The sequence below is a fragment of the Berghia stephanieae genome, chromosome 3 (assembly GCF_034508935.2).
Source record: "Berghia stephanieae isolate SIO BIC M18660-M18661 chromosome 3, UCSD_Bste_1.3, whole genome shotgun sequence".
In the NCBI taxonomy this organism is placed as follows: domain Eukaryota; kingdom Metazoa; phylum Mollusca; class Gastropoda; order Nudibranchia; family Aeolidiidae; genus Berghia; species Berghia stephanieae.
This window is the reverse complement of record NC_088362.1, coordinates 51445139-51471616: the sequence shown is the minus strand read 5'-3', so window position 1 is coordinate 51471616 and position 26478 is coordinate 51445139. Positions and strand designations below refer to the sequence as shown.

The 26478-nt window shown below is 36.3% G+C and overlaps 1 protein-coding gene across 5 annotated transcripts in view; it reads left to right on the top strand.

Annotated features, from left to right (window-relative positions):
- Window positions 1-3026: 3026 nt before the first annotated feature.
- Window positions 3027-26478, top strand: part of LOC144967960 (uncharacterized) — a 71528-nt gene continuing 48076 nt past the window's right edge. For 2 of the 5 annotated variants that reach the window (XM_078905772.1, XM_078905768.1), the window contains exon 1: window positions 3188-3356. The gene's annotated coding sequence lies outside the window, so the exon portion shown is untranslated. Of the gene's footprint in view, window positions 3357-20392; window positions 20578-26478 lie in introns of those variants that run through there. The other 3 variants (XM_078905770.1, XM_078905767.1, XM_078905769.1) reach the window with 3 other exon arrangements.

Below are 26478 nucleotides of genomic sequence, written 5' to 3'. Positions count from 1 at the left end.
TTAATTTATTGCTTAAACAAAACATACAACCACTTCGTATTCTTCTCACATTGACTTGAAAAATATTAAAGTCAATTAATAGAAACATCAGGTACACAAGAATTGTTAGATCCAGATAGTCATTATTTTATGTTAACTCTGTGTTTCAGCAAATTCTTCTTCTTCTTCTTCTTCTTCTTCTTCTTCTTCTTCTTCTTCTTCTTCTTCTTCTTCTTCTTCTTCTTCTTCTTCTTCTTCTTCTTCTTCTTCTTCTTTTCTTCTTCTTCTTCTTCTTCTTCTTCTTCTTCTTCTTCTTCTTCTTCTTCTTCTCTTCTTCTTCTCTTCTTCTTCTTCTTCTTCTTCTTCTTCTTCTTCTTCTTCTTCTTCTTCTTCTTCTTCTTCTTCTTCTTCTTCTTCTTCTTCTTCTTCTTCTTCTTCTTCCTTTAAAAGCTAAACAAAAAAGCAGAAAGTATACCATTAGGAATTCTTTCCCTTTCTCTTTTTTACCTCTCTCCTCATAGTAATTCTCGCCCCGTCAGTTCCAATCTTCCTTTCTCTCTTCACCAGTTTGTATTTCACACCAATTGTGTCTTTAACTTTATGATGCGTGCTACAGGAAACTCCGAGTAGACCGAAATCAGATACGTTTAGTTTCATTCATTGGGGTCCCAAAACTTGTTGGAGCACTCGCTTCACACTAAAATGGGCCGAGATCAATCTCAAATGAAGTCCGAGTACTTTTCCCAACCCCTATCCCCCGCCCCCCCCCCCCCCGCATGTTCTCCCAACAGTGATTGGGTAGCTGGGTCTGTTAGAACTGACGGAAAGTACTTTGCGATAGATTAGTGTCTTATCAAATTGGTAGCAAGCAATTGCTATTGACCGTTTCACGCCATAGAAACCGGGATATACTCTTGTCTCCACGGACCTAGTGGCTCTGAAGGACTACTTTTTTTTCTTACCAATTAGCGGTTTTAGTGAGGGTATAAGTCGAACGTTTATATTGGTTTGTTAGTCATCGGTTTATCTGGAGTTAACTGTTATAGCTTTTTTGTTTCCCTTTCCTTCTCGTCTGACAAATCAAGGTGCATAAACCGTCATCTTCTTTGTAGAAAACACACAACCAATTGACAGTAATTACTATCTCCATGATTTTAGATAATTACCTATGAATCCGCTTACCTCGGATGCGGAACATCGGCAAAATCGTTTAGAATTATCAGAAATTTTAATTCATGCGGATGCCAAGACTATTATATTATTATTATTATTATTATTATTATTATTATTATTATTATTATTATTATTATTATTATTAATTATTATTATTGTATTTATTATTATTATTATATATTATTATTATTATTATTATTATTATTATTATTATTATTATTATTATTATTATTATTATATTATTATTATTATCATTATTATTGCTAACATTGTCATTTTTATTGTTATTATCATTATTTTTTATTATTATATTATTATTATTATATATTATTATTATTATTATTATTATTATCATCATCATCATTATTATTATTATTCTCATCATCATCATCATCATCATTATTATTATTATTATTATTATTATTATTATTATTATTATTATTATTATTATTATTTTTATTATTATTATTATAGTTTTCCTTATTATTATAAGTAAAGTCCTCTTATGAGCAGGAAACGTTGATGTGTAAACCTCAACATTTTAGATTTATGTCTGTAAAATTCCAATGCGTCATTGAAGTTAAACTCATTAAATTGAGATTTCCTATGCTTGTCCTCTCGATTTGAATGGAATGCTTCATCTTTGAAATTCAATGTTAAGGCATTGTGACCAACTTCTCAATTTATTATTAAATCTAAATCTGCTTGTTTTTTGTTTTTTCAAGGCACCCGAGAAAAAGGGCGTCGATCAGAAACAGCTTAGTTTCACTGAAACATAAATCTTGAAGAGTATATATAGTAGACCAATTTTGATATTGGATCAAGGGAAATTGGGCCTTGTTTTTATTGTATCGTCAAGATGTGAATGTTTATAATATACTGATGTCACTTGAATGGCAGGTGTCATTGCATTTGAACATACACGTAAAAAAGTACAGATTGTATGGAAACATTTTGGCGAATAGTGGTAGAAGGGTATGGAAGTAAATAAATAAAACATGTTCCTAAATAAAGTAAATAAAACCCACCACGGTGTTTGTGTATGTGTGTGTGTGTGTGTGTGTGTGTGTGTGTGTGTGTGCATGTGGGCGTATGTGTATATTTGGAATTGAGAAGGATAGGTTTAGAGTCTCTCTCTTTCTCTCTCTCTCCCTCCTCCCCCCTTCTCTCTCTCTCTTTTCTCTCTCTCTCTCTCTCTCTCTCTCTCTCTCTCTCTCTTTCATTGGACCTATTCTTTTATGGACAAAATCCTTTCAAGACACAATAAAAACACAAAACACTTACACACGTATAGGGGAGAAAGAAAGAAAGAAAGACAAAGAAGAGAGAGAGAGAGAGAGATAGATAGATAGATAGATAGAGAGAGAGAGAGAGAGAGAGAGAGAGAGAGAGAGAGAGAGAGAGGGAGGAGGCGAGGTGGGGGGGGGGGGGGATTCGAGGTTGATGGTGGGCATGGGAAAGATGATGGGGAGATGGAAAAGCCGGAAGCCAGTAAAGAAACAAAACACCGGTTGTTTGGGAGAGTGAGCAATAAGATAAGAATAGTCAGTGTGACGTGCACTCACTCTTCCCCGAAAATACAGGTAGGTAGGCGCAATTTCTTGTTTCATGAGTAATGCTGACTTTTAACCAGTTAACTACCGTACTCTGGAAAAACATGTATTTAAAAATTTGGCAAGAAAACTCGTCCTTCAAATATCGATCGATTTAAATGACCTTCATTTTGGAAAAAAAAACACTCGCAAACCTGGGACGACAGGTTTGCGAGTTTTTTTTTCCAAAATGAAGGTCATTTAAATCGATCGATATTTGAAGGACGAGTTTTCTGGCCAAAAGTTTTAAATATTAATTTTTTTTTTTGCTGTGCACGGCAGTTAACCGGTAAAAGGGTAACGAACACAACACCCCCCCCCCCACACACACACACACCTTGGTTGGATTTTGAAGAATGCTGGTATCGCCTCACTTCTAAAGTGTTGTAGATTACAAGTTTCATTGAAGTGAAAAGGTCTGAAAATTGTAAGGAGTTCCATCCAGGTAAATTTAGAACAGAAAATGAATTGTTTATTATTTACAAACGCAGGCAGGCAGGCATGCATCATGCTGTTGGGATTTAAGGAGAGAATAGAAAATTACATTATAATGGATTATAATTATTACGGGTTTGTTAATTCGTTCTTGTAAATCTTATTCGGCAAAGAAAGGTAAGATGACTTAATACTTTCTTAAGGAATAATGCGGGTAAGGAGAAAGAAATTTCATTCCGTGGTTAATCTATGCTATTGATTGATACATTTCATTATTTTATATTAAGATACAAGATTTAGAGTAGAATACGAGATCTATGATATTATGTTATTTCGATTTGAACTTTGACCAACTCATATGAAGACTAAATTGTTGCCTTTTTGATCTTCATTAGATAACATGGCATTGGCAACTTATTAGTTTTTTGGTACTTAATGTGGCAAAGCATTTTCTTAAATGTGTGTATTTTCGTAAATGTCAAAGTGACAAATAAGGAAGCAGGCACTGATGAAGATAAAGACCTTAAAGGCTGATTTTTTTTTCTTGGGGGGGGGGGGGGTTCTTCTTGTATTTATCTTTCTTGCTTTGTCTGGCCCTGTTTCATACACACCTTTTCAGATCATTGTATATTTGTAAACCCACTGGACTTTGAGTTTTGAGATTTACCCTTTATAATTCATGAATGATAAATAAGAATGTCAGCAAATTGATATTATTTATATTACTTTCGATTGGTTCACTGGAGAATGCAATGCAAATTGTATTTTCAGTTCATTGAGAGATAAAGATAATTCTACTTTTTATTCATGACTGATCGCAATGGGTTTCCTGGTTAAACTGCATTAACCATGAATAATATTCATTCTTTGACCATTAAAAAAATGTTAAACGCAGAGGTGTTGTATATTACGTAATATTGGTGATAAAAGTAGTCTGTTATTTGTATTTTGAGCAATTGACTTCATTGGTTTCCATCTATCTTGGTTTTTTGAAGTAGCCTAATGGAAGACCATGTTCCAACATATTTCATTTATACAAGAAATGAAACAATCTTGGAATTTTAGTTGCAATTTTAGTTTAATTACAAAGATAATGTTTATTTGTGCTTGGTCATATGTATGTCCATGGGATATAGAGAGTCGGGGAAAGAGGGAGAACGACTGAGAGAGAAGAGAGAGAGAGAGAGAGAGAGAGAAGAGAGAGAGAGAGAGAGAGAGAGAGAGAGAGAGAGAGAGAGAGAGAGACTTTTAAAATAATAATATAATAATGTGTGTCATTCAACCCATCTAAAACCGCTCTAAGTTCCTTGATATTGTCTCCCGATGAGGCATGATATTATTTTACATATCGTCGTCTTTACTAATACTTGTCAGCAATTCAACAAAATGTCTTCTGTAGAAAAAAACATAGGTGACGTCACTCAGCTCTTTGTTATTATTTTTACACGTTCTTAATTAGATCTCATTAAATTATATAAATTACACTATAAACGTTATAGGTTACATACAGCTTTGTGAGTTGTTATGTTTTAATTTGGCTGGTGGATGTTATGAGTATTTTGCCTAAACGCATAACATTAATATCATCTTTCCAAGCACAGACCCCTTGTTGACGTAATCTAGAATGTGTGCAACGTTTCTCTACACATAATAAATCTCATAATAATATCATCGTCAACTTTGCAGTGCAGGCATCTGTTTGTAAACACCTTTGCTCTTTTCTATCAGTGCATTCTTCAACCTTTCATGGAGCTCATATTTGCTCCAGGTATCGTTGCGTGTCTATGTTATATTATATTATATAAAATCACTTCTTCCATCCTTTGACATTTATATAGTTTATACTTTTTCCGTCATCTGAAAGATATACCTATATGCAGGCCATTGTTCAGCTTTACTTTTTCCTCATGAAAGCTATAATATTATGTATTTGGTATATCTATTCTCCCTCCCTGTATCGGATCATGTTACTATACGTTTAGGTAAAATACTCACACGAAACGTACTAATACACAAAATCATGTATAATCTTTAACGCTTATAGATAGTTCGAAGATGACGTCACTCAAGCCTTTGTTATTGTATTTTGCCATCCGCGTTTGTGAGCGATTCTCACTAAACTGTATTACCCCGACTATAAAAGTTCATGACTACACAATGTTTTGTGTGTTGGTCCGTTATACTTCCGGATGGCAATGTTATGAGCTTCTTAGCCAAGCGCATACTATCTATAGTCTGATTGATAGATTTTTTTTTGGTGAGAACTGATCAGCCAACAGGCTGTATAAAAACAATAACAATGGGCGTTCCTTCTTTACACATTCGCTTTTCTTCAGTGGTGTTGGTACACCGTAAGAATGTGTAACTAGAACATAAACAATCTTGCCGAAATATTACTACAACAACAACTACTACTACTGCTAATACTACTACTATTACTACTACTAATACTACTACTACTACCACCACTACTACTACTACTACTACTACTACTACTACTACTACTACTACTACTACTACTACTACTACTACTACTACTACTACTATTACTACTACTACTACTACTACTACTACTACTACTACTACTACTACTACTACTACTACTACTACGACAACTACCACTATTACTACTACTACTACTACTACGACGACTATAACAAAAACAAGAACAACAACAAGAACAACAACAACTACTACTACTACTACTTCTACTACTACTACTAGTACTACAATTACTACTACTACTACTACAACTACTACATCTAGTACTACTACTACTACTACCACCGCTACTACTGCTACTACAACTGCTGTTGCTTCTGCGGCTGCTGCATCACCTTGGAATTCCAATCAACGATGAATAACATAGTTCTTATCGGAGAGCACGTGTACGTACAATTTCTCTGTTACAAACGTCAGAACAAACGCCCTTATTTTGTTGGTTAGTCTGCATTACTCATTTAATTTAATCCTTACGTTTCGTTTAGCCCCCCCCCCCCCCCCCCCCCCCCCGAAACCTACTTCTGCATACGAATCACAACATAGCGCACTAATTGCTTTAAACACATTGCGTAATATGGTGGGTACGTGGATAATGTCAGATAGACTGACATATTATGCTATTCAGATAGATAGCGATTTTGCTGAATCATTCATTATTTCAGAATTTCATCCATTTTGTCCATGTCGCCAAAATTAGAAGCGAATGTGCAAATTTCTAAGTTAGAGACGTGAAAATCCATATTTTATTTGGATAAACCATCATATTTTGAGATCTGCTGCTACTGTGCCACTCGTCAAAATTGCAACGTTTTCAAATGTTGCATTAACTAATAATGTGTTTGAATAATAAAATTACTATTTATGATATTTCTTTGGTTTACTAGATGCTAAACCATAAAAGGAACTGGTTTACTGAATCTATGAGAATTTTAAAGCTAATTTTCTTTCTTTATTTATTTTAGAATAATATCGTTTGTTTTGTGGGTTTTTTTTTTGGTGTGTCTTTTAATTATTTTATTATTTAAAAAATGTTATTTAATTTATCTCTTTGCTTTATTTTAAATATAACTTTGAAACGCATCCTACCACACCCGTTCTCCCATTTTCATTCTGTCTCTCTGTGTCTGTCTGTCTGTCTGCCTCTCTCTCTCTCTGTGTCTGTCTGTCTGTCTTTCTGTCTCTCTCTCTCTATCTCTCTCTCTTTCCCCCCCCCCCCCCCCCCCCCCCCCCCCCGATATCTTAATAGGGGATATGGGGACCACTAATAACACTATTGCCGTCTAGTATTCTTCAATAAACCCACTCCCCCCGTCCACCGACCTTATTCATGATATATATATATATATATATATATATATATATATATATATATATATATATATATATACACATATATCTCATTGCCATCTCTCTCTCTCTCTCTCTCTCTCTCTCTCTCTCTTTCTCTCTCTCTCTCTTCCATTGCACGCACACAAAACACACACACACACAAACACACACATTTTCACCTATATTATAACTATCTATATATATACACACACACATATACATATATATTATGTTTACTTGAAAAAGGCCAAAGGTCGAAACGTCGTTTGTTTTGTGTTGTTCCCATATTCATGAGTCAGATTTACTCCCTTTATCTTTATCTCCATTTTATTGACTCATTTAGGCACCTCGAGTTATTGGAACTGGTTTACCTATTCATTTAAATGCGTTTGAAAAATAAAATTACTCTTTATGACATCAAACATAAAAGGAACTGTTTTATTTACTCATTATCAGAAAATCTTTCTGAAGTCACAGTGACAGAAAAAAACAGCTTTGTCATTATTGTTGTTTTTTGTTTGTTTGTGATTTTGTTCGCTTCTTTTGTTGTTGTTATTGTTGCTTTTGTTGTTGTTATTGTTGTTGTTGCTTCTGTAGTTGTTATTGTTGTTATTGCTGTTACTACTGCTGTTGTTGTTTCTTGGTGTTTGGGATCCAGGTCAATTTGTCTTAGATCACTAGCAGTTGGCCATTAATTTTAATATTATTCAGATTCTGCTCTCCCTGTCTTTCAACTGACTGACGAAAGAAGATGGAGAAGATCAAATAATTTATTTTTCGGAAGAGGGCCTTGGTTTATTCTTACATTTTTAAAGATAACTGCAAGATGCGGTCTGTCGTACTTTGAAAAGAACAAACAAACAACAACAACAACAAAAAAAACAAAAACAAAAACAAAAAAAAATAAAAAACATAAAAAAAAATAAAAAACAAAAAAAAAAACAAAACAAAACAAAACAAAACAAAACAATACAAACACATATTTATATTTTTTGCCAAAAAAACTTGTTTTTCAAATATAGACCGATTATAATGACCTGGGCTTAGCAAAAATCCTCAAACCTGGGACTTGCAAAGTTCCAGGGTTGAGAGTCATTTTTATACCACGATGAGGGCCATTTTAATCGATCGATATTTGGAGGACGAGTTAAAATGTTAAATGCCAGTTTTTGTTGTTGTACAGAGTACGCAAGAGATTTTCTGAATACAATTACAAACTTTATTCATTGAGGTTAAAATAAATACTATTGATCAATCGTTATAAAACGAAAAATTGAATATAAATGAAAATATTTTGGATAACACAACTTGGGATACTCTTTTCTATATCAAGCATTCTTTCACTCAAGGATTGACACTTTATCAAAGAGCCTGGCCGACTACAACATTTGGATTAAAATCCAAAACCAGATGTTATAGTTTGGTTGATAGGTCCATAACCGATATTTGAGGTTCACTAAAATGATTAATCGATTTAGATAGCAATTCAAATTTGTTAAAAATACATCTCTCTTGATGAAAACAAATGAAAATGATATTATAACAGCATAAAACATTGAGAAACAGGTATAACCTTATCCTCAGTCAATGCGGCTATGTCGTCTTGTGGTATGAAACTCGCCTTCGGATCGGAAGGTCCTGGGTTATGAGTCTTTCTCTGAGCGGCGCATAGTCGAGTCCTTGAAAAAAGCTCATTACTTACAATCTCTCACTGTACACAGATGTAAAATGATTACCTGGCATATGACAGCATTGTCTCTATCCCAAAAATGTATTATATCGCCTAACAGGCGATTCTATATTATGTTCAGTGTTGCTGGTGGCTATTGATCCCTTGAAAAACCATTTGAGCACATTTTGTGGATATTGCCCTATAGAAATTATGCCAACGATATGTTTAAGTCGGTATTATAAGGACAATAAGTGCGAGCAATCTACTTACATTTCACCTTCCAGCGCCAGCACGTCTATAGAGGCAGAGTAATAGCCCCAGAATTGCTGAATATGTTATCATTTTGTTAATGCACGAATTTCAGTGTCCGCCATTATTGATTAATCGGTGTAAAGCTCTTGGATCATGGAAATAAATCGTAGATAAGTGTTATAAAAATGCTATATAGATTTAATTGTCATGAGATTATTTCTATCTAGACAAAATAAATTAACAATTTGTTTTTACACAACAAAGAAAATTGAAAATTGAGACTAAAATAATTGCGAGGATCTAAAAATAAACGCCATATCTAATTTTCCTGACATGTTAAAGCTGTGCCTATTTTTATCTCGGATAGTTTATCGTAATTCTTGATATTGAATTTTTTTTTTCTTTTTAAAATCAAAACGTTAGGAATGTTGTAAAACATGTCGCTTAATGGGAAATTAAACTAAACTTTAAAGAATTCCGCTTTTAAATATTTCATGACCTAAGAAATGAAGTTTTTAAAGTTACATTGGCAAAAAGTTTCATGGTTTCAAACATACTCGACAAGATTTCTTTGCGTAGGGATCAGGTTACAGCGATGTTGTTAATTATGCTGTCCTGTTTAGCTCCTATTTATATTTTACCACGTTTTCATACCTCTCAACCCTATATACACATAGGAGGGAGCGTTGATATATTTATGTTCAAGCGAAGATAATAGCTTACGTTATTCCGCGAGGCAACTTAAGATATCGTCGCATAAGCATTCAATGAAGGAATAAAGATAATCCGTTAAACAAATGACGTTATCACGAATCTTCCATGTTTTGTCCAAAGTGAGTAAATTGGGGGCAAACAATCTTGTCCAAGTAACAGAAGTGCCCGAAATAGGGCTAGAACTCAGGACCTCCAGGCTCACAATACAAAGCCTTAATCACTAAGTCACCGTATCAAAATATTGATTTTATACGTCAAAACAAACAACCTATCTATTATACTGATGTGTCACATAAAGATCAATGGTCATTCAGCTGCTTGAGGCTAGAAAAGATAATAATACATGAATATTGATATGGTCAATTATATTCATTTATTCCGCTGACAAGACGTACGGCACCAAATTGAAATTGGCTTTAACAGTCGTGACGTCACTTCCCTCGTAATGACGCATAGTAACTTAACATTGGTTCTAAACTATCTGAACCATGTTGGACGCCCTTATGAAATACTTCTCCGACGAACATAAAAGTGTATCCAGAGAAGAAAAACATTATAAATCTGATCATGTCGTTTTGACCTTTATACATTCTGATCACACGACATGTGAAAACGTTCTAGCCAGCATGAAGAATAAAAAGTATTGATTTTCTTTGATTAGAACCAAGCTGCTCCTTGCTGGGCGGACGTGACATCAGACTATTGAATCCAATTTCCCACAGAACAAATGAGTCGAGTGTTAAACATCCTTTTTGTACAAGCCCTTTTACGTTGTCTGTCATAGCCTACAGTCGGGTACTTATTCACACCTGAGTCGAACTTGGTGTGATCTGTCTTGCCCAAAGACACATCGGTATGGCAATTGGACATTAAGCTGCACCATTTTTACTTTAACTGAATGCTTTCGGACACTTTGATTCCTTATAAATGAAAATTACAACAGTTTGTGAAATAACTTCGGTACAATCATAAGTAGACAGAACAAATACATCAGATTTAATTAGTTCCTTCACGAATAGCGCTTTTTCCTAATATAATCAACCTCAGTCCCACGAATTAACAAAAAAGAAAGAATACATGTCAATCTTTGAATTTGAACATATTTTGTTTTGAGTTTTTTTTATTTTTCGTTTCCCCAACATCAATAAATCTATAGTGTTGACAAATTTTACAAAACCTGCTGGAATTTCGTTGAGATAGACCAACACTATATTTATTCTTACATTATCCTTGATGTCTGTTTTACGTCAAGCTTCGACCAGGCGTTTAAATGATCCCAAAATTAGTTGTGCAAGAACTGTTTACCTCAATGGATTTCTTGCTTTTTGTTTGTCTTTTTCCCTTTTCTTTTCTTTTTCTTTTTGTTTTTGTTTTCCGGGAATTTCAATTTCACAGGCTGATAAGATGAACGAACACCGGCTTTCGCTAGAATGTTTTACCAATTACAATAACCGTTTGCCTCAGATTACAGGTTTATTTGTTTACATAAGTTACTTTCTTTTTATTCTTGCGCTGTGTAGGCAGTAGGCAGGTAGGTGTATTCTCAAAATAAGACTATTTTTAGACCCCGTTGATGGTGTGTGCTCAAGATATAATATACTATGACTCATGGTTTCTCCTATTTCTGCGTAAAAGTCAAAGCGAAAAGTAAAAAAAAGCCACCTGATGTAATACTAGTCGAGTGTTGATTGTTAGAGGTGATGATAGTATAGGATAATGGTTTATATTAAAGACGTAAAATTTGATAACATTGCAACTGTCTAATATTATGTCCCATTAATCTTGTTGAAAAATACAATCGAAAGCAATAACTAGAAGAAAGCAAAACAAAAACAAAAATAAAACAAAACAAAAACACCCCCCCCCCCTCCAAAAACAAAAAACAAAAAACCAACAACCAAGAAATAAAAACCCTAGATCGACCTTAACTTAATTTCAGGTCTATTAACCAATTGCTATGGGCTCATAGTAGTGTAATGGTTGTAATGAAAATACTGGTAAACCAACCCAAATTATTGTCCATTACAACAATGTTAATTCAGGTCCATAATAATTGCATAATCAGACTGGCTAATATGTGCACATAACTCCAAATTATGTTTTACAGATTTGCCAAGTTTTTCAAGGTCATCTTTCAGCTGTTTCGTACTTTTTCATATTCTATTTCTGAGAACACAATGCCTCCTCAAAGAAGTTGAGTTGAATTTCCTAAGATAGCTATTTTCTAAGGTTGTTTATGAACATTATTGGAAAATCCACATAAATTCAGGAACAGTGAATTGTGGTAGTTCAGATCATCGAATTCATGACTCACAAATTTTACCATCCACAACAACTTGCTGAGTTTTGCATCACGACTTGTTTTTATACCAATTCAGAAAGTTTTTTTTCCCCCGTGGTTTTCTAAATGATTCTTCTTCTTTCTCTTCTATATTGTTAACTCCAAGGTGCTCAAATCACGGTGGTAGTCTATGATGAGGCACATTATCAAAAGCTTCACTGAAATCAAGAATGATATATCAAAGTATTGGTTTTTTTTTCATCGTCTTGTTTACTATGACTTGATATTAATCGAGGTACCGCATTTTGGCGTGGAAATATCATAAATGTTAACATTTGGACTCTGGTCGATTCTCCTATTAATAGCTTTGAAGGAGGAAGGGGGCGGCGATCTTAGCTTTTCCAATCGTTTGGTAGGTACAGTATGTCACAAGGTGCGTTCGCAACTCGCAATGGATGCGAAGGCCGCTTATGACCTTAAAGTGTGGAGAGGTAGACGTGGACGTTACAATCACCAACAGAACACCGTATCTGACAAGAGAGCCATTATTATTTATTTAATGTAAAAGAAAGGGGAACAGCTCATAGTTATTGAGCAAAAGAGAATAACATTGCATATATTGACAGGAAAAATCAAAAGTACATACAAGTAAAAAGTAGTAATGCAATATAAAATTCATGTAAGTTTTAACCAAAATAAACTATACTTCACCCAGGTTCCAACCGTTCCATTAATTCCCACTAATAATGAAATTATTAATTACATATAGGGTCAAAATAAACTGTTCATATTCCGAAAGGAGAATAAAATTAATCAACAAAATTGTTCACACAGGGTGCGGTGTTCCAGCCTGTTCAAATCCAAAATTGTTCCTAATAAAACACATAGATCGAGTGTTACTTCCTCATCTTTACAAACGTTACATTGTATTTTGTTCATATTTCTCAAAAATTATATTGTTCAAAAGGGTTCAAAACACATTTAACGGGCGCTATGTCCTAGCCCCGTCAAAATTACAAAGTTCAAAGATGCAAACGCATTTACCGGGCGCTATGTCCTAGCCCCGTCAAAATTACAAAGTTCAAAGATGCAAACGCATTTACCGGGCGCTATGTCCTAGCCCCGTCAGCTCTTCACTATATTAGAAGATAGATATAGATATATTAGTAAAAATGAAATTAACATAGACACAATGATAGCGTAAGTGATCAATTATTATTTACTTAAAAATAATTCATTTAACTGAGGTCACGTTCTCAATTTCAACACAATTAAACTCAATGAATTAATTATTCACTAAAACAATAAAACTGTATATTATTTTAAACTTTAAGATAAGTGAAATAATTTTACGATATTAATCACTTAATCACTTGATGATTACTCAGCACATCTAAACAATATCATAAATTTTATATATTCTCACCGAGCACAAATTACAAAAACACAATATCGCTTAGAGCCCATAACCGGTACGATATACAAAATACTGGCCATATTAGGCCCACTTCGGCTACAATACAGCCTAAAACACAATGCTGGCCAACACACAGGCCCAACACATATCGCCTGAGAGCCCATATTCGGGTGCGACATAAAATACTGGCCACTTTGGGCCCTTTTCACTGTGGCTTCAACATAGCCAAACAGAATTCCAGCCAACACACAGGCTGTACAGGTCTTCCTTCTTCGACCTCAAATCGCAGACTGCCAGTTGAACATCGGCCCAAGCCGAAACATAGGACAGGGTATCTAACGGTATCTCGGTTGATGCATAAGATTGATGAGGGTGTTTTAACACTGATGGAACATGATAACCCTCCGTTCTTTCATTGCCTTCATAGTCTACACCACCCACGGCGAAAACAAGGGAGTCCCTATTCCAACACCCATCCTACACTCATAAATCATTTAATTATATGGGTTTGATTCTACCCGAGACCTTGGTGGGTAGGACAACTATCTCCCTTTGTTACCTAGAAGGCATTTCTTTACATCACTCCCCACTGGAGGACAAAAATCCCAAATTTTTGATCAAAACTAAGAAATGCCTGACCACTAAGGCAGCCGAGACAAAAAGTCTGGACCATGATTGTCCGGACCTTTCATAGACATCATCAACCGAAAACGATACTGTTAGAGCAACAGTGACCATCTCATCAGACGACCATTTTCTGACTGGCTTTGTTGAGATACAACAAAGGAGCGTGGTCAGTCTCCACAATAAATTTCTGCCCATAAGATAGCTGTTCAAACTTCTGACAGCCCACACAAGAGCTAAACACTCTTTTCAACCACTGAATACCGTTGTTCTCTCGGTAACAGTTTCCTATTGAGGTAAACAACTGGATATTTACCATTGTAATCTTCATCGTCAATAACAGCTGCCACGGCACATTGAAGAATTCCACTTCCGTTTATGTCCGCGGTGCTCCGGTCATAGTACCGTTTCAATAAATTTGCGTGGTACGTTTTCTTTGAAGTACCGGCCTGTATTACATAATTATTATGTCCAACTACACGTTGAACTTCAAATGGACCTTGCCATTTCAATTCAAGTTTGTTGTGCTTTGTCGGGAGCAACAACAACACTTTGTCACCTTCTTTGAAGTTGCGCATCTTGGCCTTTCTATCAAAATATGCCTTATGCCTTTTTGAGGCTCTCTTTAAATTTTCATGGGCCATATGGATCGTAGTCTCAAGTTTTTCTTTTAGGTCTACAACATATTGGTATGTTGTCTTTACCTCTTCGTCCTCAATAGACTCCGTCCACAACTCTCTGAGAATTGTCATCGGGCCTCGTACTGGGCGACCGAACAACAATTCAAAAGGGGAGAAGCCCAAGGACTCCTGTGGTGCTTCACGGTAGGCAAACAGGGCCGCATTGAGATATCGATCCCAATCTGACGGTCTCTCTGTAGCCAATCTCTTAAGCATCCCTTTGAGAGTGCCATTAAACTTCTCCACCAGCCCATTACACTGAGGGTGATATGGACTTGTGGTAAGTTGTTTCACAGACAGTAGTCTACAGACTTCTTTCATCAAATCTGAGGTGAACTGTGTACCTCTGTCACTTAATATCTCTTTTGGTATCCCCGTCCTACTGAAAATGTCGACGAGGCCTTCCGCAACTGTCGCGGTTTCTATGTTTTTCAAGGCTACAGCTTCCGGGTACCGTGTGCAGTAATCTACCACAGTAAGCATGTAGCGATTCCCTCTATTTGATGCAGGAATAATTGGTCCTACCAAATCTACAGCTACTCGACTGAATGGTTCGTCTATCAGCGGAACTTCAGTCAGAGGCACTTTTGGGGTCATTCCTTTTGCCGTTGACCTTTGACATTGGTCACACGATCTACAGAAGCGGGTGACGTCATCCCAAATGTTGGGCCAGTAGAAATTGCTGAGAATGCGCTCAGTCGTTTTCTTGGCAGCGAGATGTCCAGAGAGTATGGACTCATGAGCTAAACGCATCACTGTCTCTCGCAAATCTTTTGGGACCATGACTTGTCTAATCACGTCACCGTGCTCAATCTTTGGTGATTGAAAATATCGTACTAGAACCCCTCTATCATATTCAAACCAACTTTTATTATTGGCACCAGTCTTTTTCACTTCTTTCGTAACTGCTGCCTCTCTCGCACATTTCAATGTCTCGTCTTTGGTCTGTTTTTCTTTCAAAACAGCCTTACTAACACCTGTTTCCACTGAGGGGGCAGTGATCAATGGTTTCATTCTCTTCTCTTTTTGTGCCCTCGTCTGTGCTGCTTGAGCTGAGTGCTCACAATCATTTCTCATGAGATTCTCGTGGACTGAATCAGAGTGATCGTCATATTTTATTGGCGTTCCTGGGCATTTGACTCCTGGTATATTTCCCAAAATGACGTCATACAAAGGTGAGGCCATTTCTAGAGCCGTCACTCTTCCCTTGTAATATGGACAATCAAGCCACGCTTCAGTTAGTGGGGCACTCACAGTCTTCCCATCAGCTAGACTGACCTTCACTCTCTTTTCTTGTTCTTTCTTTTCTCTACTCACAAGGCCTTTTCTAATCACAACACAACTACTGCCGCTGTCTCTCAACACTTTAACTCTTTGTCCATTTATCCAACCAATAGCGACCGGCATACCTGTCGTCTCTATCGCGTGTCCCGAACATGCTGCGGACACCGTAATTAATTGTCAAAATTCTTTATTTTCCCTCGGCGCTTGATGTTGAGAGTTAGTGTTGTTCATGATACCATTGTTAGCAACATGATGTTGTGCATTGTTACAACACGGCAGCGGTTCTGGAGTATTCATAGCCGCTACTCCAAAAGTCTTCTTATCAGTATTCTCCATCCTTTTTCTTTCCCAGCACTGCTCAGTGGAGTGGTACCTACGACCACAGTATCCACATTTCGTGTCTCTTTGTATTGCAGAGATTTGTGGTCTGTTCTTACAATCCCTCTTCAAATGTCCAACTTTAAAACAGTTGTGGCATCTAATTACTGAAGTAGTTGGTTTCATGACAGGTTTGTGACCATCTTGCTGTTTGCTTGGAACCTTGTCATTCTGATATGACACAGTTCTTGAGAAAGCGCCGGCAGTCCCGTGCGCTTCGACATATTTCTCTACAGTGTCGACTACTTCCATAGATGTATTTGGTTTTCTTTCCTTCAGGAAAACCACCAGCTCCTTGTTACAAACATTTACGAGCTGTTCTTTAACAATCAAGTCCAAGATGTCCTCAGGCTTTGTTCTATCCTTGCCGGACATAGTTATCCACTTTTCCAGATATGTGGATATACGGGTTCGAAACTGACCCATCCTTTCTCCTATTTCTGGTCTACTTTTACGGAAACGCTCTAAGAAGCCGTCTTCCGTTAAATTGTAGCGTTTCAATAACGCGCACTTTACATTATCATACTGGGTAGCGTCTACCTCGTCCAAGCGAGTGTACACGTCCAACGCATTGCCTTTAAGCAACGCCGACAAATTAATCGCCCAATCCTCTTCTCTCCATCGATTTACGGTTGCATATCTTTCAAACCTGAGTAGATAGCTATCTATCTGATCTTTCGATTCATCAAAATATGGCAGGCGAGGACTTTTAGCTCCACAACTGCCAGTCGAGGGTTCACTGTCAGTGGAGGAAGGGGTTCGAACCGGGACCACTGAATTTTCAATTTTTAGGCGCTCTAGTTCCAGCTGCCTTTCAACAAGAAGAGCTTGTTGTTTCGTTTGTTCTGCGACTGCATCACGCTCTTTCTCTTTCTCAAACCTATCTCTCTCCTTTTCCTCTCTGTCCCGTTCCAACTTTTCTTCCACCCACACTCTCAGTTCGTCGCCATGTAAACCCAACTTTTCCCCACATTTTAACAACCGTTCCATATCCATAATGACAAAATATTTATCGCAACGTACTTAAAAAAAATCGATAGATTGAATAATATAAAAGAGAAGGATCAGCTAAATGCAGATAAAAATCTACCCAATATACCTATTGTCAAACAAACAATAGCGAAATCAGTAATAACAGCTGACGCTTCGTCAGTTCAAAAAGTTAAAACATCAAGCGATGACCACTACATTATACCAAAACAACATTATCTAGACTTTAATCAAATTAAAGTATTAAGGCCCATCACACTGGCCTTTCATAGTTCGTGGTTCACTCGCTTTATGAACAAAACAATAAGTAGCGATACGCCGCGCGTACCCTACAACATCAGTGTAACCTTGTTACGCCTGAACAATTACGTGATATCATTTCACTAACCCAAACTATAGCTTTACATTACAGACAGTACATAGTCGTTAAATGATGAGAAGTAGCGCCTGAAATTAGATCTGACAGCCCAACCCCCTGATATGCATCAGTACAGGAAGCGACTCTAAATCCCCACAACAATAAGAGGCATTGACTTCTCAGAAACGAAGGTGTCTGTTGATGTAAAACGTCAGACCACCAAACCACACAATAAGAAATCCTGCTCGCAGCGCCAATTCATGTCACAAGGTGCGTTCGCAACTCGCAATGGATGCGAAGGCCGCTTATGACCTTAAAGTGTGGAGAGGTAGACGTGGACGTTACAATCACCAACAGAACACCGTATCTGACAAGAGAGCCATTATTATTTATTTAAAGTAAAAGAAAGGGGAACAGCTCATAGTTATTGAGCAAAAGAGAATAACATTGCATATATTGACAGGAAAAATCAAAAGTACATACAAGTAAAAAGTAGTAATGCAATATAAAATTCATGTAAGTTTTAACCAAAATAAACTATACTTCACCCAGGTTCCAACCGTTCCATTAATTCCCACTAATAATGAAATTATTAATTACATATAGGGTCAAAATAAACTGTTCATATTCCGAAAGGAGAATAAAATTAATCAACAAAATTGTTCACACAGGGTGCGGTGTTCCAGCCTGTTCAAATCCAAAATTGTTCCTAATAAAACACATAGATCGAGTGTTACTTCCTCATCTTTACAAACGTTACATTGTATTTTGTTCATATTTCTCAAAAATTATATTGTTCAAAAGGGTTCAAAACACATTTAACGGGCGCTATGTCCTAGCCCCGTCAAAATTACAAAGTTCAAAGATGCAAACGCATTTACCGGGCGCTATGTCCTAGCCCCGTCAGCTCTTCACTATATTAGAAGATAGATATAGATATATTAGTAAAAATGAAATTAACATAGACACAATGATAGCGTAAGTGATCAATTATTATTTACTTAAAATTAATTCATTTAACTGAGGTCACGTTCTCAATTTCAACACAATTAAACTCAATGAATTAATTATTCACTAAAACAATAAAACTGTATATTATTTTAAACTTTAAGATAAGTGAAATAATTTTACGATATTAATCACTTAATCACTTGATGATTACTCAGCACATCAAAACAATATCATAAATTTTATATATTCTCACCGAGCACAAATTACAAAAACACAATATCGCTTAGAGCCCATAACCCGGTACGATATACAAAATACTGGCCATATTAGGCCCACTTCGGCTACAATACAGCCTAAAACACAATGCTGGCCAACACACAGGCCCAACACATATCGCCTGAGAGCCCATATTCGGGTGCGACATAAAATACTGGCCACTTTGGGCCCTTTTCACTGTGGCTTCAACATAGCCAAACAGAATTCCAGCCAACACACAGGCTGTACAGGTCTTCCTTCTTCGACCTCAAATCGCAGACTGCCAGTTGAACATCGGCCCAAGCCGAAACATAGGACAGGGTATCTAACGGTATCTCGGTTGATGCATAAGATTGATGAGGGTGTTTTAACACTGATGGAACATGATAACCCTCCGTTCTTTCATTGCCTTCATAGTCTACACCACCCACGGCGAAAACAAGGGAGTCCCTATTCCAACACCCATCCTACAAACATAAATCATTTAATTATATGGGTTTGATTCTACCCGAGACCTTGGTGGGTAGGACAACTATCTCCCTTTGTTACCTAGAAGGCATTTCTTTACACAGTAGGTATCCTACATATTATTTTTAAAATGTTGGAAAATGATTTTTAAATATGGAACGATTCTTTCGTCGTGTTTTCAGGATAACCGTTGAAATGTCAAAACTGTTGATTTGCGTGGGTCGTGGACATTTTGCAGTTTTAGGATGTCTTCCTTTGTGATAATATACTATTGATTTCTTAAACTAGCATGAAATCATGTTTTATTTCAAGTTTGCAAAATAAAAATAATATTTCATTAATCGTATGAGGAAATCTCTCTCTCTCTCTCTCTCTCTCTCTCTCTCTCTCTCTCTCTCTCTCTCTCTATCTCCCCCTGTCTCTGTGTCTTTCTCTATCTAACCCTCGAAAAGACAGAGATAATACAGGCCTTAGCCGTACTACTGCGCCGTGAAATGAGCATTTGGGGTTTTCCTGAATAAATAGACGTTTACATTGTTTGATTACTAGAATAATGTTTTCCATTACAGTGTTGATTGTTACTGTTACTTTATCATAGGGATTTTTGTAAAACCCTTATTCCTGTACGATTGTCTTGTGTTAAATTTAATTCCCAAAACTATTTGTCACATGACATCAGCTGCCTTTGTGTGCTTCGATGTATAGCAGCTGATTAATAAAATTATATGTTAGGCGCTCTTTTATCAGAGCATTGTGTACGATACTACGATTTTCCAAATAATCTAGCTAATCTTGTTCTTTGATAATATCGCTTTGTGGTATCGCAACATTTTTTTATTCAAGTTTTTATCAGGTGCCGAATGTTTTGTGTTATCCATGACACAATACGATGTTTTCTCACACGTTAATCTTTGATTTTGATATACAGGAGATTACTGCTACGTGATTTAATTTTATTGATAGGCCTCAAAATTTATGTCTGCTTTTGAGGTTGTGCATTTTACTCTCACATTTTGAAAGTATCGGCTCATCCCATGAAAAGAGTGCTCGGACTTTGTATTACGTCACTTGTCACGTTTCAATACAAAATTCCTGATGAAATATTTATTGGCCACGATACGACAGGATTTTTGCTTCTGTTGATTTTACATCAATTGTAATTGGACATCGTTGGATTCCATAATCCGTGCCTTCTGTTTAGAATGACATTAATACATACATGGCTGTGATTTCAATTTCCAATGTATATTATATTTGTTATGTTTATTTAAAAATCGGTTACACTCTGTTTTCAATCTGAATATTATAGTGACTTCGTGATTTCTGTCAAGTTTCTGAAGGGATCTATTTTTTTCTTTCTTTTCTTTTTTCTTTTACAAAGTTAATATATCTTTTTTATTGTAGAGTATAGATTGTAGGATTTTTAGTATATATTATAATGATATAATGATACTACTTTATTACTCTCTCTCTCTCTTTCTCTTTCTCTCTCTCTCTCTCTCTCTCTCTCTCTCTCTCTCTATATATATATATATATATATATATATATATATATATATATACATACACACACACACACACACATATATATATATATATATATATATATATATATATATATATATATATATATATATATATATATTACTATAATGATACTTTAAAAAGTGCTAACATTGTTCTCCAAGATGGTAACCCGAACACACATGGACATAAACACGTATGCCGATATTCTGGTGTTGTAGACATTAGACAACTAAATCGTCATGGCGATTGACAGTTACAGTATCTCGGTTTGAAACAAATCTATGTGATGTTGAACTTGAAAACAAAACACTTGGCCCTGCTTGTGTGTAACTAGATCAAGTGTGAATGTGTAATTAACTGAAAACTCTGTTTGCAGTGCTAGTATAAAAAGAGCACATAAAAGGTAACTTGTACTGTATGCGATGTACATTTCGCTCTATAGACTAATAGGGAATAGATAAATGAAGCGATAAGTAGTGCATTGGACATGATGAATTCTTGAAGTTTAAATTACAACTACAAATGAATTCAGGCTTTTTAAACATAAATAATTGATGTAAAAATTAGTATTATAATGCTGCATGCGTTGAGATCTAATCTTCCATTAGATGTTGGTGAGCGCAATTTAACGTAATGTAATGTAACAAATAATTCATACAGAATTAATTCATACAAATACTATTACTACTCAATAGATAGAACGAAGTTGACGCCATTCAGGTCTTTGTTATTGTTTTTTTTTGCCATCCACGTTTGTGAATAATTCTCACTAAACTATATTAACCAGATTATAAACCTTCAAGGTTACACATAGTTTTGTGTGCTGATCCGTTTTATTTCCGGATGGCAATAGCCTGCCGGAAAAGATAGTGTGCGCTTGGCTAAGAAGCTCACAACATTGCCATCCGGAAGTATAACGGACCAACACACAAAACTATGTGTAACCTTAAACATTTATAGCTAGAATGAAGTTGATGTCACCCGGGTCTTTGTTATTGTTTTATTGGCCATCCGCGTTTATGAGTAGTTCTCACTTATCTGTATTATCCAGACTATAAAAGTTCGTGGTTACACAGAGTTTTGTGTATTGACCCTTTATACTTCCGGATGGCAATGTTGTGAGCTTCTTAGCCAAGCGCATACTATCTTGTCTGGTTAATGCAGTTTAGTGAGAATTACTCATAAACGCGGATGGCAAAAAACAAAAACAAACAATAACAAAGACCTGGAGTAACGTCAACTTCATTCTATCTATAGGAATGTTTCCAAAAGTTTCCTTAAATTATTGAGCTCGAGGGCGTCTTTGATATCTGTATCTAATTTGTTCCATACCTTTGGGACCCGACAGGGAAAGGTTTTCCAGCTGGGGATATATGTTTTGGGATTGGAGTGATCTAGCAGGCCCATTATTCCAATTCTCTCCTCCCTTCTATAAATAAAGATAAAATAAAATCCCATCAGGTAGCTCAGAACGATGATGCCAGGATTATGTTTAGAAAGAGGAGAAATCAATCTGCATCGGGTTTTGCTTAGAGAACTCCACTGGCTTCCCGTTGAGAAACGTATAGAATATAAGATATGTACTATTGTTTATAAATCACGGCACTCTGATTGTCCTGGATACATAAATGACTTGCATAAATTCTACGTCCCAGCCAGAAATCTGAGATCAATCTGATAATCACATTCTTGTGAAGCCAAAAATGAATCGAAAAATGGCGAGCATGCGTTTGAATATTCGACATTCCTTATCTTGAACTCCCTTCCATGATAAGTAAAAGACAGTAATCATGCATAATTATTTTAAAAACATCTTAAAACGTTTCTTTTTAACATGTAGATAATACTGTAGAACTATATTGCTTTTTTTTCATATGCATGTTTGGTGGTTAAAGGTTAGAGTGAAATTTGCCACATTACTTTTAAGCACGTTGAGCTTGTTGAAATACGGGGCATGATGCTATATAATCACCATATAATATCATTATTTGTATTGGTGTGATTAAAAACCCCTTCAAGTGCTTCCAGGTACAAATTCACTGTTAAGTATGAAAAAAGCAATAACAACACCACTAAGTTCTCTAGCCAAGCCACACTGTCAAGACCAGTATAATATTATCATGAACTCACTATTATTTATTTAGTCGGGTTTGATTTAATCGTCTAGCTCGAGATATTTTCTGCCAAACCTAGATTCAAGATTCTTATCGACGTAACCAAAAATTACCGTTTAATCATTCTTTGGTAGGCGGAACTGAAATCTCCGTGTTGGGCTCGTTTTTGTGAGTTGTGTTATTTTGTGGGGTTTGTTCTCTAGCAAAAACATCGAGCCCCTCAACAATATTGGCATTTTGACGCCATTTTTTGCTCAGTGTCAGCGTAGCCATCGTAAACTTATAAAGCCTGGCACCGTAGCCATCGTTATGTTATAGCCTGACACTGAAATCAAAAGTGTCGTTAGTAGAGCTCATGGAAACAAGTCATTTCATTGGTTGAACTATTGACTATTGAATTCAACTCAGGCCATAACTTTACGAAGGCCACGCTGACACTGACCCAAAATGACGTCAAAATGCTAGTCTTTGGCCACGAAAGAAAACAAATCGTGTTGTATTCAATAGTTCAACCAATGGGCCCACTTGTTTCCATGAGCACTACTAACGACAACTCACCAGGCGGTGCAAAAACAAATAATGACGTCAAAATGCCAGTCTTTTTGGGTTTCAGTGTCAGGCTTTAACTGTGGCCTTCGTAAAGTTATGGCCTGATATTGAACAAAAAATGACGTCAAAATGCGCTTGGCTAAGAAGCTCATAACATTGCCATCCGGAAGTATGACGGACCAACACACAAAACTGTGTATATCCATGAACATTTATAGTCGGGTTTATACAGTTCAGTGAGCATTACTCATAAACGCGGATGGCAAAAAACAATAACAAAGACCTGAGTGACGTCATCTTCGAACTATCTATAGGGAATGAGATTAGCGGAAGAGTAGCGTCCCTTGATGGGACGTCACCTTACAGAGAGAAAGTCAATTTGGTTTTGAAGTGTCTCAAGCCGCTTTCACCGGAAGCGAGGACGAGAGACGCATGCGCACAACCAATATTACGTTCTCTCTCTAATAACTTTTCCGCCGGTGACGTCACAGACTATGGGTGACGTCCAATCAAGGGACGCTACTCTTTCGCTTATCTCATTCCCTATTGAATACAACTCACGATTTGTTTTCTTTTGTGGCCAAATATTTGTCTTTTGACGTAATTTTTTGGCCAGTGTAAGGCTATAAGTTAACTATGTCAGGCCATGAGTTTACGAAGGCCACGATCGGTCTTTGTAATTTTAATTTGGTTATCAATGAAGGGACTGGCTTTAAAAGATAGTATGCGCTTCGCTAAAGAGTTCACAGCATTGCCATCCGGAAGTATAACGGACCAACACACAAAACTGTGTGTATCCATGAACGTTTATAGTCAGGTTAATACAGTTCAGTGAGCATTACTCATAAACGCGGATGGCAAAAACAATAACAAAGGCCTGATAGACGTCATCTTCGAACTATCGATAACAAAAATGCATTCACTCAATATCAAAGAAGTGGATAATGATTCAGCGACTCTACATCCCATTAATTCCCACCATCATTTAATGCGTAGCTGTAACCTATTCAGATTTAATGGAATGTAAGAAATGAAAGAACATTGTCCAATCCTAAAAGTAAAATTAAAATACTTATTAAAGTCCGATTCCCGCTATAGAAACCAACCTAGAATTGGGCCCCCACAGGTTCCTAAGCTTAAAAGACAATTATACACTACGCACACTCTGGAATCGTGCGAGGTTCCAGGTTCATCTGATATGAAGAAATGTGTCTTCTTTGATTTAAACAGAAACTTCCCCGACGACCTGTCTGCCGAGCGTATTTGCTAATGTGCAGACAAATACTCTCTCTCTCTCTCTCTCTCACACACACGCACACCCACACCCACACACTCACACACCCACCCCCCCCCCCCCCCCACCCACACACACACTGTACATTACAAAGCTATCTGATAGAAATAATGAGATCGGATAAAATTACATTAGACGCTGTATATATTTTGGTTCTCTTCTATTTACATAGTATTCGTTTCTTCTCTTAAACCCTTTATCTCTGCGAACACGTTTCTTTAGATCTTCACGAATTAGACTGGCGGTCCCATCAAAAGTTACAACAGTGATATAAATAGAGTTGGCAATCTAGAATATATTTTGTCATTGATAATGTTGGAAATGTCGAGAAAGCTTAATCATTTGAATCAAAGACTGGCTGGTGATCCCATCGGTATGTTATCTTCCAGCACAGGGGTAACCACTTAATGCCAATTTGAGGCGACCGGGAGATGATGAGATTTCTAATTAAGGTTTTGTGTAAATCAAAGAGGAGATGTAATAATATCTAAGAGGTTTGTCAGTTGTCTGTTATCTTCTGGTAATTCTGGTATTAACTCATTAAGTTACTATCGCACTAATTATATTAAAGCACAGACCTGAATTTTGGAATAAAAACAAAACTAAACTGGAGCATTTATATGACCACTTAAAGTGCTCAAAGCGTTTACAATGGGTCCCAAAACAAGAGCAACACTTTACATTTCTTTTTTGAGTACAGACAACGCTGTTAAAGAATGTGCACGGTGAGATAACATGAATTAAGAGCCAATTCCAAGGTCTCAGCTATGCTCCGCTCAGTGCGGGACGGGAACTCTGGACCTTCCACAGGAAGCAAGTGGATCGGTAAAATTATTAGAAATCTGAGGGATGAAACACTGAATAACAATCATACAATTGTAGAATGGGGAAAATCTAGACGTCGAAAATATAATGATCTGATAACAAGCAAATTAGAATAAGAATTGGATCTAAGATATAAGGCGATAAAAGGCGAGTATCATACCACAAGACCACATTATAGCCGCTCAATCTAGAATCAATTTTGCCATTGATAATTTTGGAAATGACGAGAAGGCTTAATCTCAAGAATCAAAGACTAGCCTGTTATCCCAACGGTGTGTTATCTTCGCGCATAATGCCGTACTCCGGAAAAAACCCATATTTCAAAATTTGGCCAGAAAACTCGTTCTTCAAATATCGATCAATTTAAACGACCTTCATCTAGGTAAACACTTTCAAACCTGGGATTTCGCGAAGATTTAATAATATATATGAGTTTTGGCAGTGGCCTGCTTTTTTTTTTGGCAATTCTGATATTAACACATTAAGTTACTATCGCAGTAAGTTAATTAAAGACCTGGCTTTTTAAATTAAAAGGTAAACAAAACTTGAGCATTTAAAAGCAGTGTCGACTTATAGTGTTCAAAGCGCTTTACAAAGGGTCCCTAGCCAATAACAACACTTATCATTGAGGACGAGTTTGGGGCCCGTGAGACGATATTACATTTTTTTTTCCGAACAGGGAAACATTGATAACGACCAGGTACTCATGTATATATACATATATATATATATATATATATATATATATATATATATATATATATATATCTCACTGAACGCCCTTCAAGTGTCGCAAGCGCCCGTAATCCTCTAAAATAAAAGCAAATTACACAAT